This window comes from Anguilla rostrata, chromosome 17 (assembly GCF_018555375.3).
Source record: "Anguilla rostrata isolate EN2019 chromosome 17, ASM1855537v3, whole genome shotgun sequence".
NCBI classification, from domain to species: Eukaryota; Metazoa; Chordata; class Actinopteri; order Anguilliformes; family Anguillidae; genus Anguilla; species Anguilla rostrata.
In genome coordinates, this window is record NC_057949.1 from 19,799,557 (window position 1) to 19,813,918 (window position 14,362).

At 43.1% G+C, this 14,362-nt stretch overlaps 1 protein-coding gene across 1 annotated transcript in view; it reads right to left on the bottom strand.

Annotated features, from left to right (window-relative positions):
• Positions 1–243: 243 nt before the first annotated feature.
• LOC135243392 (voltage-dependent T-type calcium channel subunit alpha-1I-like) overlaps positions 244–14,362 on the bottom strand; it is a 191,283-nt gene continuing 177,164 nt past the window's right edge. The window contains exon 38 of the transcript XR_010326624.1: positions 244–2,017. The gene's annotated coding sequence lies outside the window, so the exon portion shown is untranslated. The remainder of the gene's footprint in view (positions 2,018–14,362) is intronic.

Below are 14,362 nucleotides of genomic sequence, written 5' to 3' on the forward strand. Positions count from 1 at the left end.
ATTTCCACTCAACAAATATCATTATGCATCCATTTTAATGTTAAAAACACATATTTTAAATGTCAGCATTTTGTCACTGGACATAAGACTATAGTCTTTTGTATTTTAGTGATTTTCTGGTAAGGTATTTTTTCACCATAAATGTACTCTCATTGTCATTGCTAAATATCTTGTATTTATATTGAAAATGTTTTATTTATCATTATTTCATTCCACTCAACAAATATCATTATGCATCCATTTTAATGTTAAAAACACATATTTTAAATGTCAGCATTTTGTCACTGGACATAAGACTATAGTCTTTTGTATTTTTGTGATTTTCTGGTAAAGTAGTTTTTTCCACCATAAATGTCTCAGAACTTATTGTATTAAATTTTATTCTTCATGTCCACTCTACAAATATTATTCTACATTCATTTCAATGTTAAAAACACATTTTAAATGGAAGAATTCTGTCATTTTCGACATGAATGCAAGCACACTATTATTATTATTATTATTATTATTATTATTATTATTTCTTAGCATTTAGCAGACACGCTTATCCAAAGAAACTTACTCAGCTTACATTGCTTTCCATATCATATTTCTATTGAAGCAATTAGGTGAAATACTTTGTCCAGCAGTACAGGGACAGCACCCCAGGGACAATTCCAGATTATCTTCCAGGATAACCCTTTTTCACACTTGGGTTCCTGGTTTTTGTTTCCCCCTTTGGCTTAATGTGCAGGTGTCAGTCAGGCAAGTAGTGTCTGATGGTATACGGCGTGCTACAGCACCAGTGATGAATGAATCATTCATGCTGTTGATTGGCACACAAAAAATTCACACACACTGTATTCTCAAGGCCTGCAAATAGCTGCTGATTGAAAGTTAACCAGAAACGCCTGCAGACGCTGCAGCTCTCCAGGACGCGAGTTTCCCTGGCTTAATGGCTCGCCTCTTTGCACGATTTCCTGCCGCAGCTCAGTTGATGTTACCAGCGTCTCCTCAAGTTCCTTGAATGTACCCGGTGGGAGATGTGTTCTGCAAGCTTCCCTGCCACTGAGCGTACATGAGCACAGTGAGCACACAGATTGCATGCACGGCCAGTATAAATCTCGATTTACATGTTTCTTGGCCATTATGGGATGCTGTAAGGAATATTTAAAAAAAAAAAATTTTTTAAGTTATAATTTTCATCACCACATGGCTTTGATTTGGCTAATAGATTTACATAAATGTTGGGTGAAGTGCTGTGATATCCTGGGCAATCACACATCAATCAAAGAGCATTGATTGTGGAAAGCCGTGAATTACACAGCTCCACATTTAGTCACATTTTTATATGATTTCCCCTTTGATCACCCAGTTAATATTTCATACTGAAGCAGTGTTGAACGCAATGCAGCTCCTTTTTACCCATCACCTACGTGACCTTTTCAAAGCAGGATTTCAAAGCAGAGACACCTGTTTAATCTGCAGGCTGAAATGACATTGAGATAATGCTGAGAAAGCCAAATTTGCCGACATCCAGACTCTGTAAAACCACTTCGTTCTCTGTCCTTCATTGTAAGTCACCCATTTATGCGGCTGTTACAAGGCATTACATCATGTTCTCAGAGGTCACTGAATTTAAATTTTAAAAGTTGTTTAAGAAAAAAAAATTAGCATAAGTAAAATTTGTTGCTCAAAGTTATAGAAACTGAATACAGACCTACATCTAAGGCCTTGTCCTAGACAAAAATGGAATGGTGATAACTTTTCAAAGAATCCATGTTAAACTGTTTTAGAGATCGGAATTATTTTAAGATTTTTGCTGACTGTTGGCAGCGGATTCCATCCCTCGTTTGTCAGAGGGAAATATGAGGTGAACGGTGACCTCAGAGTGGCGATGTCATCACTCACTCGCCTGTTCCGGGCCATTCGAGGCAGGGGAAAGACTGCTTTTCAACGGCTGCATGCATCGACTTTGCATCGACCTTCTGCCATGGGAATGGATCTGGGCCATCAGCATTGATTTCTCCGGTTATTCCTTCCCATTAAAACGAAACAGAGTCACTTTTAATTAATCAGATTGATGGCTCTGTCTGTATCCTTTAAGCCACACTCACTACGGGTGTGATAACTGTCATAGCAGCGGTCACCGTGGACATCGCTTCCCTGAGAAAACACGCATGTGGATTTAACTTCTCCACACACAAATGCACGCACGCACACACACACACACACACACACACACGCGCGCGGGGACGTGGGAGGGAAGACCCTGGTTGAAGGCCCTGTGGCCTGCGAAATGGAGACACATAACTTTCCCATGATGCCGCTGTGGCTTGACATGCCCGTTTCCATGGCAAGCCTTAAGCCACTTTCTCCTGAGAGAACACAGCCTTCCATCCATTCTCTTCAGCTCTGGGACTGGAGGACTGTTTGATAGGGTCTGTCTTTAACTTTTAGTTTCACTCCCCCCGACCCTGACACTCTTAATTTCCCTCTACTCCCTCCATCCCGCCAAACGCTATCCTTCCCTCTCTCTCCACTTTTTCTTCCAACCCTTTTTTCTCCTCTATTTTATCTTCAAGGGAATTTGAAAAAGCCACTGGAAGCAAACAGCAGTAGCAATGGTAGTACTACACGCACACGCACACGCACACACACACACACACACACACACACACACACACACACACACATAGTGAGGTCACGGGGGGAAGATAATTGACTCAGACAGGCAGCAAAGCAGAAATGGAGTGAAGCCCAGGAGACATTTTGGGGTGAAGAATGTCTTACCATAACAAAGAGATGGAGCATTTTAATCAATATTTACTAAATCTGAATAATTCACCACTGATCCCAGCTTTCCATCCTCCCCTATTCTCCATTTCTCTCCTCTCTCTCCTCCCCCTCTTCTCTCCCTCTCAGAGAAATACAAACATATCAGTGTTTATTTTGACAACAACAGATTTAGTTTTAGCCATAATCTTCTGACTAAATAGCATTTCATTTCAGTCACATTTTAGTCATCTCTTATTCGTTGATGATAATGATAATGCTAGTATAATTCAAATGTGGCCATCAACGGTGAGCTTTTATTTAATTATGGTCTAATTTCTATCATAGAAAAAATGTTGTTGATGAACATTTTTCATCCTAGTTTTTTAAAACAAAATTAATAGGGAAACACACACACACACACACACTACAGAAAAACTATAGTTCATACTTTCTGATACCGAGAGGTTTGCCCTGCTTTTCAAAACTAAAACAGCTAGCTCAGAGAGGACCTGGAGTAATTCCACAGCAGCTTAATCCTCTTGGCACAACACACTGGTATCTCAACATGTTTGGACAACGACTAAGAGCTTTTGTTCTCCAGCAGCATCAGGACTTACAATTTAAACACTCGTGTATCACACATTTGCAGTTAAAGTTAAAAATAAAATAAAATAAAATAAAATAAAGCTTCAGCTGAAATCTTTCCAAAGCAGAAAAAAGGTTTTTCCACTTCAGAGTTCCATGAATGTAGATAGTATGTTGGAATTCTTTGTAAATTGGGTTCGGTAAGAAGTGAATGCCACATCATCATAATTGCTGTCGCAGTTTAACCTTTAAAACGATGATATTCCCCTGTCTTGCTGTTATTAATCCGAGCTGCTGTTGCGCTTGTAAATGAGTTGACATTTCTCTGGCCTCCTGGCTTGCCCTTGCAGGGACCCACATTCAGAGTCGTTTGTCTCTGTCTGATGCTAAGAGAACGGTGACTAAGATCTGTTCTGGTTCATTAAAACAGATGGACACGGCTCTCCTCCGACTACAATCTCACCACATAGGGTTTCCACCTTCAGGTAAATGTGCTACATACGGGCTAGAGGATTAATGAGGAAACTCAGGCAAAGCCTCTTGATTATGGGAAAAAAAAGATGCCTTATTCTGGAGAGCACAGGCAAGCGTGTGCACAGGCAAGCGTGTGCTCTCCTTCGAAGCAGGTGAAAATTGCTGCTGCTTTTCGATCACACCACCGATTGCAAGTGGGGCTCGCATAGGCGTGAGACGGAGGAAGATGAGTGCATGAGCAGCTTGACAGGTTGACTCGTGGACCCCCAATAGACCAGCGGGAGTTATTGGGGAATGATGAGACACTGACATTTTGGTGAACTGATAAGCCTCCCTGGGTGATGCTGGAGCCAATCGTGCATCGCTCCTGCGAAGCTGCCAGTCGCGATTGGCTGGAAACCAGATCGTAAGGCCTGAAAATATTTTTTCCCAAATCCGTTAGACTAAATACTGCCTCCTCTCTCTCTTTTCCATCTAATCCTGAATAGTGAGAAACACTCTGCTCCACCATAGTTTCCAACGGTCAACTGTCAATTGCTACACATTGCTCGTGTTTTCCCCATGTGCAAAAAAAAAAAAAAATATATATTTTTTGATTACGTTTTTTGCGTAATTGTAGATTCACATCACAAGCTACATTTCTCTTTTGGGTAGCTTTGCAACAGTTAACAGTTACTACTTTCACTGCGAAGTAATTCTGTCTGTACAACTGCGCTTTCAGCGTAGTTTCCCGAACACTGCTGGCGGCATGCGGCACCAGGCGTTAATGAAGGTCTCTTGTCTCAGCCCTCTTCACAGGGTGGTGCTGAGCGCTAACGATAAGCAGGGAAGTGGAGCGAATGATGAGCTGTCACAGCCGCTGCCGAAGAGCGCAGTCTGAGGCGGGAATGGCGAGCCGCGCGGGGCCTCGTTCAGGCGACGGCGGCGTGGTGACTTACGCGTTAATCGCGCAGGGCGTCGCCGCTGCGGCCAAGTGATGTCATTTTGAGGAGGTGTTGGGGGGAGGAAAAAAAAGTGCTCATCCTGGGCATGGAAGCGTAATGGCAGCACTTCAGTTGGGTACGCGGCGAGCACTCGATTTCGAGGGTGGGGGTAATAGCGCCCCCGGAGGGCCGCGGCTGCCACTGCGGTCCCCTGCTTAATTGAAGTGGTTACTTGCAAAGGAAATCAACCTCCCCAGGTTTCCAGGTGTCAAAACACTGCTGATTGAATGATGTCTTTGATGATTGCAGCATTCCAACCCGTCAGGCCTAGCAAACATGATTTTTCAACTCACGTCTTTTATAAGCGAGTGGTACTTTATACTTATGTCTTTTCGAAGTGAGTGTTACATAAGATCACGTGAACCATAAAATAGAGCCTTGTGGAGCATGTGCAGCAGCACTGAGGGCACCGTTGTCATGACAGCGGGCAGGTTGTCCGGGGCACTGACCCGAACCCAAAGCAGCATCTGAGCTGCTTGAGGGAAAGAGGATCGACGTGACACTTTTTTGTTTGAATTTCCGACATAGTTTGTAAATGGCTGCACCATACAGCATTATTATACACACGCATATTCAGCTGAACTTTGGTTACTTCTTACATTATTGGCTTTTGAAATGGCTTCTTCTCCCCTTTTCTTGAATGTACAATCATACTCATCAACAGCACCCATTTCCGCGACCTTCGCTGTTGGATTGGTTGCCCTCTGCTTTGAAACAATGTATCACCGTCACAAGCTGCTTCTTACCACACCACAGTCTACAGGTCTGGCTCGCACAGACATCATTCAGAGGAAGACCCTTCACATGCAGCTGGACAGGCGTGCAGGAGGGGCCCGGTCAGCCAGTGGGGGTCTCTGGAGAGTCATGAAAAGAAATCATCATGGCCGACGGAACCCCTTTGAGGTCAGTGCCAATGGCGCATTTCCCCGCGGGGCTGGCAGCCACAGTTGATTCAGTACCCTGGGGCCCATCCGTGCGTTAGAACAGTGCTTTAACAGGATTAGCCACCCAGCAGCCCACTGTTTGTGCCAGGACTGGATTTAACCCAGATGGCTTAACAGAGGAGGTCAGAGAGCAGCCTGTGTTTCCCCAACACTGCCTGGAATGTGATGCACACAGTGCAGCCGACCACATCGAGAGAATTACAGGAGGGGAAGACAGCTGCCGTCAAATTGCTTTTTTTCTTTAAATGCAGAGTGTGTGTGTGTGTGTGTTTGTGTGTGTGAGACAGAGAGAGAGAAAGGGTGGGGGGCAGAAGTTAGAATGGTGGTGGGGGAAATCTGCCGATTCCCATGAGAGCGCACAGTTTAACACTGATTTTTATAACCACTGACATTGCTGTTACCATAATGTATTTCCCTATTGCCTAGGAAATTATACTGCCCAAAATAATTTTATTTTATGTGCTTATTTGTAAAGGATCACAATGGTGGAATGTGCATGAAATGAAATGTGTGGATACATAAAATGTGCCAGTGATTGTAGGGGGCAGCAATAAAAAGAATAAATGAAATTAGCAGTACTAAGAGAAGTTCTGATCTGTGAAATAATTGCACAGTGTTCACAAGTCTTCTGCTCAGGAGACTGGACTGACTGTCAGGAAATAAATAAATTAAATTAATTCATGGAAAATGCTTAGGGTACATTATGGGTATTTTTAAATTGATTAATTGAACTTGCACACTGTTTCAAGAACCATTTCAGTGTTTTTTCTTCTAACAGGGAAGCAATTTTTTTATTTTTGTGGGGGTGGGGGAGGGCTCAGGATCTGTCTTGTTGAAATTTTCTTTAAATTTTTCTGCAAAGCATTTTTGTAATAGCGTCTCTGTGAAAACTGCTATACAAAAATATGCTTAAATTGAATTTGAAAATTAATTGAGCCCAGCCTTGCTGAATGCAAAGTTATTTGGGAAAAAGCTGGTGGAGAGCAATCTTCTACAAGGCAAAGTGCATAGTAAGCCAGCATTATAAAACACATTTAAACAAGAATTACAGATTGTAAATTCCATTCACAGCCAAATCCAAATCCAAATTAATGTGCATGAACTGGAGCATTCATAATGACTTCTGCTACAGACACATTCGTTTTAATTGGTTGGTGCTCTAATAAAGAATATATTACTATACAAAGTAGACATTTGTTCCTTTGTCTCAGCTCATGTCCCTTATGATTAAATACAGTGGATTATATTTTGCTTGATTATTTTATAATTGTTGTTCAGGATTATTCACTCTGTCATTATGCATTCTCATTTAATGGTTGACAATTACCCAAATATATGTCACATAACTCTAGTGCTTTTTTTATTCTGTTTTTCAACAACATATTTATCCAGGTACTTACATTTCTTTTTTAATACTGAGATTATCATTTCAAAATTCTAAAAGAGCTCTGCACTGCATTTTTCATTGATTCATTAATGCAGTGATTACTTCTGGGACTCATTTAGAGACACGGGTTACCCTGGAACCACCGCAGCGAAATACCCCCGACAGCTGCACTCCCCGGCGGACTCAAACCTGCAGCCATCAGGCATGAGCGGACACAAGCGTGAGCACGAGAGTGTCACCTCTGATCCGCTGAACCAGAAACACACACGGACAACACTGCAGCACCCAGGGCATTACCAAGCACTGCCAATCTACGCAGTTCCTGAGGCTAAGGCCTGGTCTGTTCAATTCTGTGGTTTTTATCACCACCATGAAAAAGTGTGCATGTGTGTCATGTGTTTCTTTAAAGATAGTCAATGGGCACTTTAACAGAAAAAAGTTGTATATACACAATATATACCCCTAAGGAGGTGTGGTGGAAACCCGACCATTGGTTCCCACCTTTTGGAGAAACTTGATGTTAGTTGTGCTAGCTAAAAGTCCACTTTCACATTTACTGAACAGCAAAAACTGATACCAAATTGGGGGGGGGGGGGGGTTGGACCTTATTGGAAGCACCCTTATTGGAAACACTATTGCAGGTTGTCAGGTTTTCCATTCATGAGAGGAGAGGAGAGCTGGCTGCACACTTGATGTGAGGAAGAGGTCTGTGAGAGTGGCATGTGGCTAATTGCAAAGGGGATGCAGGCTGCATGAGCCGGTTCTCCGCTGACAGGCTCGTAGCGAGCGCTCAATCAGCTGTACGCTTCACAGCTCCTTCAGATCCCGCCTCAGCTCTGACTCACGTGTGCTCCGACCTTCTTTCTGTTTCACCACCTTTACTTGCCTTCGCGGTTCTTACCATCAGAATCAGGAAATGCACAGACAATATACTATAAAACAATGATTCCTACCCTCAAAAACTGACCCAGGACCGGCTTTCCCACAATGAATCCAGACCCTCGCCTTTGTTTTTGCACTGGGTGGTAGCTGATTCAGGATACGCTTCGGGGTGGAATGTATCCTCTAGCGCACAGGCGTGATCTGCACACTCGCGCAATCCAACGGCAGCGCCTCTGCCAGCGGCGGCCTCCGCAACGCGCCATTTATTCCGTACACCGTGTGCGCTTCGCAGGGACTGGAAGACCGATTGCGGGACTATGAGCCCATTTATCCAAGTGAATGATGAACAGGCATGTCTGAGCTCCTCCCTTGTCTATCTATCACGGGCAGCTGTTGCGGAATTACCCAGACGAGCGGAGGTGGTGGGGTCAGTCGAAAATGATTGAAAAACTGCGACGGGAGCGTGGCGAGCTCTGGAGACGGCGAGGGGTGCGCGGCGGTTGGAGCTATTTATTCACGCGCGCATTTGGACGGGCTCCTTCGGTCAACGGTGCGTTTTTTTTTTGTTTTTTTTTCAAAAGCTGCTTCGGGAAACGTGTTGGACGTTCTCCGGGAGAAACGTGCTGATAAACGACATCGGGCATGGCTGTCATTGTCTCCGTACGCAGTCATGCCCGGTAACCTGCGCAAGTGAGCCCTGGTTAAAATGCAGGGGATACATGACACTACAGCACCACTAAGGTATTTTGGGGGGAAAAAACGAGAGCTGAAGATTGCTTTCTGCATTAGCCTGCCAACTTGGATAAACTACACCATAAAGATGTTCAACATTAAATATGCTATTGCACTGTGTATAAATTCATGTACCTTTCAGTGGGCGACTGACCTTGACCATGTGAGGAAATATATAATAAAAAAATATATCTGAACGCTTGCAAAAAATTTTGACAGCCCGTTTTAAAAAATACCGCTCTGTGATGATGTAAAGGGGGATTTTGTTCGGTCGGACTACTGAACGCATCACCCAATGGAGTGGAAAAATACGGCAGTGTTGCTGTTTCAGATCAGAGGGAAAATCATGATGTAGAGCTTATTACCAGATGGCACAGTGAAGTGGGGGGAAATAAAGACTTTAATGAACCTCAGCAGATCGAAGGTTTTATCTCTTTTCATGATTGTTCTGAGCAGGAGGCATTTTGCTGTGAGTGCCATGTACTTATTGGATCCCTCTTGCTTGTTAAGCTCATGAACGCATTAATATAATTCAACCAAAAGCAAGTCCATGTCATGGACTCCTATCTTGTCATACAAAAATAGAATTTGGTGTTTCAAACACACATATGTGTATCATTTACACATACATGTGTATACATCTACAGGTAGTGGCCAAAACAGTTTGAAAACTTTGGTAAATGAGGGGCACAAAACATTGTAATTAGATTAGACCTCCACACAATTGTGGTTCCTGGGTTAATTAAATAATTAACATCCCAGCATGCTTAAAGTTATATACGAAAATGCAGGATAGGCTTTGCTTGCAAATAATTATGCCTAGCGTGGCAAAAAGATGAGACCTCAGTGACATTTAAAATGATTGCTGGGCCACATTTGGCAGGAGCTTCAGTGACGAAGATCATTGATCTTTAATGTGAAACTGTATCTAAGGTAGTGTTGGCAAGGAACTCTAAGACACAGACCTTTTCAACAAAGTGCAACTCTGCTTGGAAGCCTGTATTCCAGGCTTCTGATGTCTGTGCATTTAATTCAAGGTAAAAGGCTAAACAGACTAGCAAATGGATCAACAAAAATCAGACAAGCAACTGCAAATTTCAATCCAGGGCATTAGCAGGCAGTTTCATCAAGAACCATTGAGAACTTTATAAACAGGATATCATAGCAAGGTTGCAGTGCACAAACTACTCAGTACACCTGCCAATGCACATTTTAGAGTACAGTGGTACACAGAGCACAGGCACTGGGCTACAGGGCGGTGGAGGAAGGTGATGTGGTCAGATGAATCGTCCTTCACCATGACCAGGTCAGCGCTAAGTGCTAATGAATGATTCTGAGTGATTACCTTCATCCCATGTTGCAGCATATCTGCTGGAGTGTCCTCCAGGATGGCAAAGTATCTGACCACATCACACGTGAGGTCGCCCAAAGGTCCGATCGGCATGGCAACAATGTTATCCATACGCCACGGCCTTCCCAGTCACAAGATCTGAACCCAATTAGGAATGAATGGGGTATTTTAGAATGATGGCAGAGACAGTGACACAAACACACACACACACACAAACACATGCATGCACACACACACACATACACGTATACAAACTCACACACACATATATAAGATACAAGAAATGGGCCATTAAACAGCTATGGATGAAGAATGCTGTCATGTATAGGAAATGAAAAGCATAAAGGATGGAATTGCAGCCATTCAAGGTCAGCGGCCCGGGCCAAAGCGTGCGAGCTGGAGCCGAATCTCCAGACTGACACCCAAACACAATGAGGAAAAACACAGCAATTAGAAAAGGAGAGATTGATTTTTCATGGATCTCCATCCAGTCCTCTGGGGATGAATCAATACCAAGACACTAATTTCCTTTCCTGAGCCTCAGGGGTGAGAAGGAACAGTTGGCGGTTTCCCCACCCTTCTGACCAACATAGAAACATGGAATAAGCATAATTCTGTGGTCTTTGAACTGTACGTGTAAAGGAACACGTTTCAGGCTGGGTTTCAGTGAAAATCCAGACTCGCTTTAGGACCAAGCACAATACAAAAAAAGTATTCAGGTGAAGTCAGTTGCATGAAAGCCATAGCAAGAAGGACATGTGACAACCGTTTATTTTTTTTGTCATAAATAGTCTTCGATTTCTTTAAATTTTATTTCATACAATACATTTTACAATGAAATCTATACCAGGTACCATGGTGAATGTACACAGGAGTGTGGGAAGGGGAAAAAGGAAACTCAATTATTTATTTCTAATTTGAAATCATCTATTTGGAAGTCACTATTTCTTTATTGCCTGCAGGCTCAATATTTACAGTTAAATTACAGGTTTAATTTTTTCGTTATTTTTCATTATTGCACAATTTCAGTTTGGTTGAACAAAACATAATCAGTAAAATAAAGCAATCAATTAGTTTTGACGATATTGTACAAAGAAAAAATATGCTATGTGTACAGGTTTATATATATTAAATATATATGTATATTCATAGACCCTTTTGTATAGAAACATTTTTTTTTTATTTGTTTAAAAGTCTCATGGACACACAAGAAAAGAAAAAAAGAAGAGAGGATAGTTGACTTTGTGACTGGATTTTTGGATCTTGAACTGGCAAGCCGACCAATGGGAGGAATAGACTCCACCCACCTTGACATGACCACGACCTTTTCGAAGTTCTCATCTGAGAACACGTGACTGACAATGTTCTACGCCCTGCTGTCCGTCACTAAAATCCCAAAGCCTACTGCACACCCCCAGCATTAACCCCCCCCCCCCAATAAATAAATAAAAATAAATATTGGCATGCCAGTGCCAACAAGCTGGATTTAATGAAGAGGAACTTAAATGTTTCCATATCCCAGCCCCCGAGACTATTGGAAATGGGGCTGTACTTGTGCACACTGAGACGCTGAGAGCCCCGTTGAGCTCTTCTTGTAAAACTGTTGTGGGTCGACATCGGCATTAAAACAGGAAATTCCCTCATCCGTTCCACCATGTATACATTTTATGCGATGGTACAAAACAGTCGCGAGAGAGCATAACGGAGCACCTTATCGACTGCAGGAATTATATCGAACAACTTTAGCGGATTGCATTAACCTGCTCAATGAAGCAGATTTTTGTTATTTATTTCTGGAGTTTGTGCCATCTCATTTATCATATTCCCCCTGGTCACATAAGATCCATATGTATTCAAGTAAACAGCCTGCTAAATATTTTCCGGAAACAAATGTAGCCCCACTCTGTGAAGTAAAGAGATAAATAAGTGGAGGAAATGTTGTTTTTTTTATGCTCTCTCTGAAATCCGTTACAGGTCTCTCATATAAACCTCCTGCTCCTTGACTCCAACCACTGAAGGATGACATAAGTAACACATTATACTACCAAATGTAAATGACCCATTTACACTTCAGTTTTTTATTTATTTATTTTGTTAGCGAAGCGTCATTAAGCACTGGAAAGTGCCGGTTTTCAAACGCATTGCTTTGTTTTTGCGCAAATGACAAGAGGCAGTATATTCCTGGAAAATTCAGACTCAACAGAGCAACTGGACTGCATGTCGTGAAACAATACCATGAAATTAAGAAGCCTAGGGGAGAAAAAAAACAAATGGAAAAAAAAAATGGAAAGGACACATCCAGTCGGTGAAATGCTCTCTGCAAGAGGAGATAAAAAAAAGCCTGACTTGGCCAGCGCTTTCTCCATGGCTGCTTGCCGGCTGATGTGTCGTCTGCGCCATTGTCTCTACTCTGAATCAGTTGCCATGGAATCTTTCCCGCAATTGAAGAGGGATGGGAACTGGCGACCAAGACAAATTAGGCTGGTTGTGCCCTGTCTGCGTGCCTGCGCACCGCGGACATGCTGGTGTACCTGCACACCGCGGGACATACTGGTGTACCTGCGCACCGCGGGACATGCTGGTGTACCTGCGCACCGCGGGACATGCTGGTGTACCTGCGCACCGCGGGACATGCTGGTGTACCTGCGCACCGCGGGACATGCTGGTGTACCTGCGCACCGCGGACATGCTGGTGTACCTGCGCACCGCGGGACATGCTGGTGTACCTGCGCACCGCGGACATGCTGGTGTACCTGCGCACCGCGGGACACGCTGGTGTACCTGCACACCGCGGGACATGCTGGTGTACCTGCGCACCGCGGGACATGCTGGTGTACCTGCGCACCGCGGGACATGCTGGTGTACCTGCACACCGCGGGACATGCAGACCACCCCGAGGCCCTCCTGGCATACCCGCAGACCGTGAACAGCTTCTCACACTGACACCTTGCTCCCGTGATAACTGCACGGCAGTCAGGCAAACATGAAGACTCTAAAAACCACGGTAGCACGTCGGAAAAGGTCACGCACAGAGCCACATCAAGTCATCAGGATGTATAGTGGTTGGAATTTGAGTATGAGCTAACGATTCTCCAGTATGTCATAAAATAACCTCAGAGGTTGCAATAAGAATGCAACCTCTGAGGCAAACAAATTGTTTCTTTTCTTTTTCTTTTTTTCTTAAAGGCATTGTTAAATAAATGCATTCTGGCTTTGATGTTCATGCACCCTTGATGAGGAAGAAGAAACTGTGCTTTACATTTTTGCGAACAGGAGCGCAGAGAGGGACTGAGACCAGAAGAACATGACACGGTACCTCCATTTTCACTCTGCACTCAAAACATGTGTTCAGTGTATTTCTGCAGTGTTCTCCCCCATGTCACAGGAAGGGAACACTGTAGACCCGTCTTACTCAGGAAAAGAAGCCTTCTAAAAACGAGTAAAACTGTAATAAAATATATGAATTATACAAATGCAAAAATAAACAGCTTTCCTTTAAAAGGTCACAGTAATGAGTTAAATAACTCCAGTACTGCAGACAATGCAGCAGGCTGCATGTGGAAGAAGGGTTTCACAGAGAATGCAGGGAGGGCACACCTCAATGATTAATGTTAAATCAGCTCTGACAGAGTACATTTTACTCTAAAAGAGTGACCTGTATCCCATTTTGCACTCATATTAAAAACTGTTAGAGCAGAGTGAACATTTTACCTTATAATATGACATAAGTCTCACGTTACTCTACGTTGAACTGTGGCTGGGACTAGGAATTAATATGAGCTATAACTACTCCCAAGGCCCAAAGGTTCCCAAAACCCTAAAGCAAAAGGGATTAGTGTACTACAATGCCCACAGTCTATTACAGTTTTTTATCCCTGGCAACACAGGTGCTAAAAAACACATGAATCCTATCATTCTGCTCTTTCATTTGACCCTGCCTGGCAGTTATAAACCCCTATAAAGCATAAGCTCAATTGAAAGAACAGTCTTAAAAACTTCAGTAGAAGCCTGTCATTTTATCTGTCCTAACAATAGTGTGGAAGTTAAGAAAGGTAAAAAGACCACCCAAACATCTGTCCAGTTACTACAATAAACCAAAACCGTAGCAGCAGGATTAACGGGCTCATGTGGCTGCATTATTAATTGTACTTTTGGGGGGCATAAACGTTGTAGCCAACAACACATTATCAGACCATTAAATGTCACTTGAAATCTTTTTAACAGACTTTATTATCTGTTTTAGTGACTCCCTCCTGCTTTGTCTAAT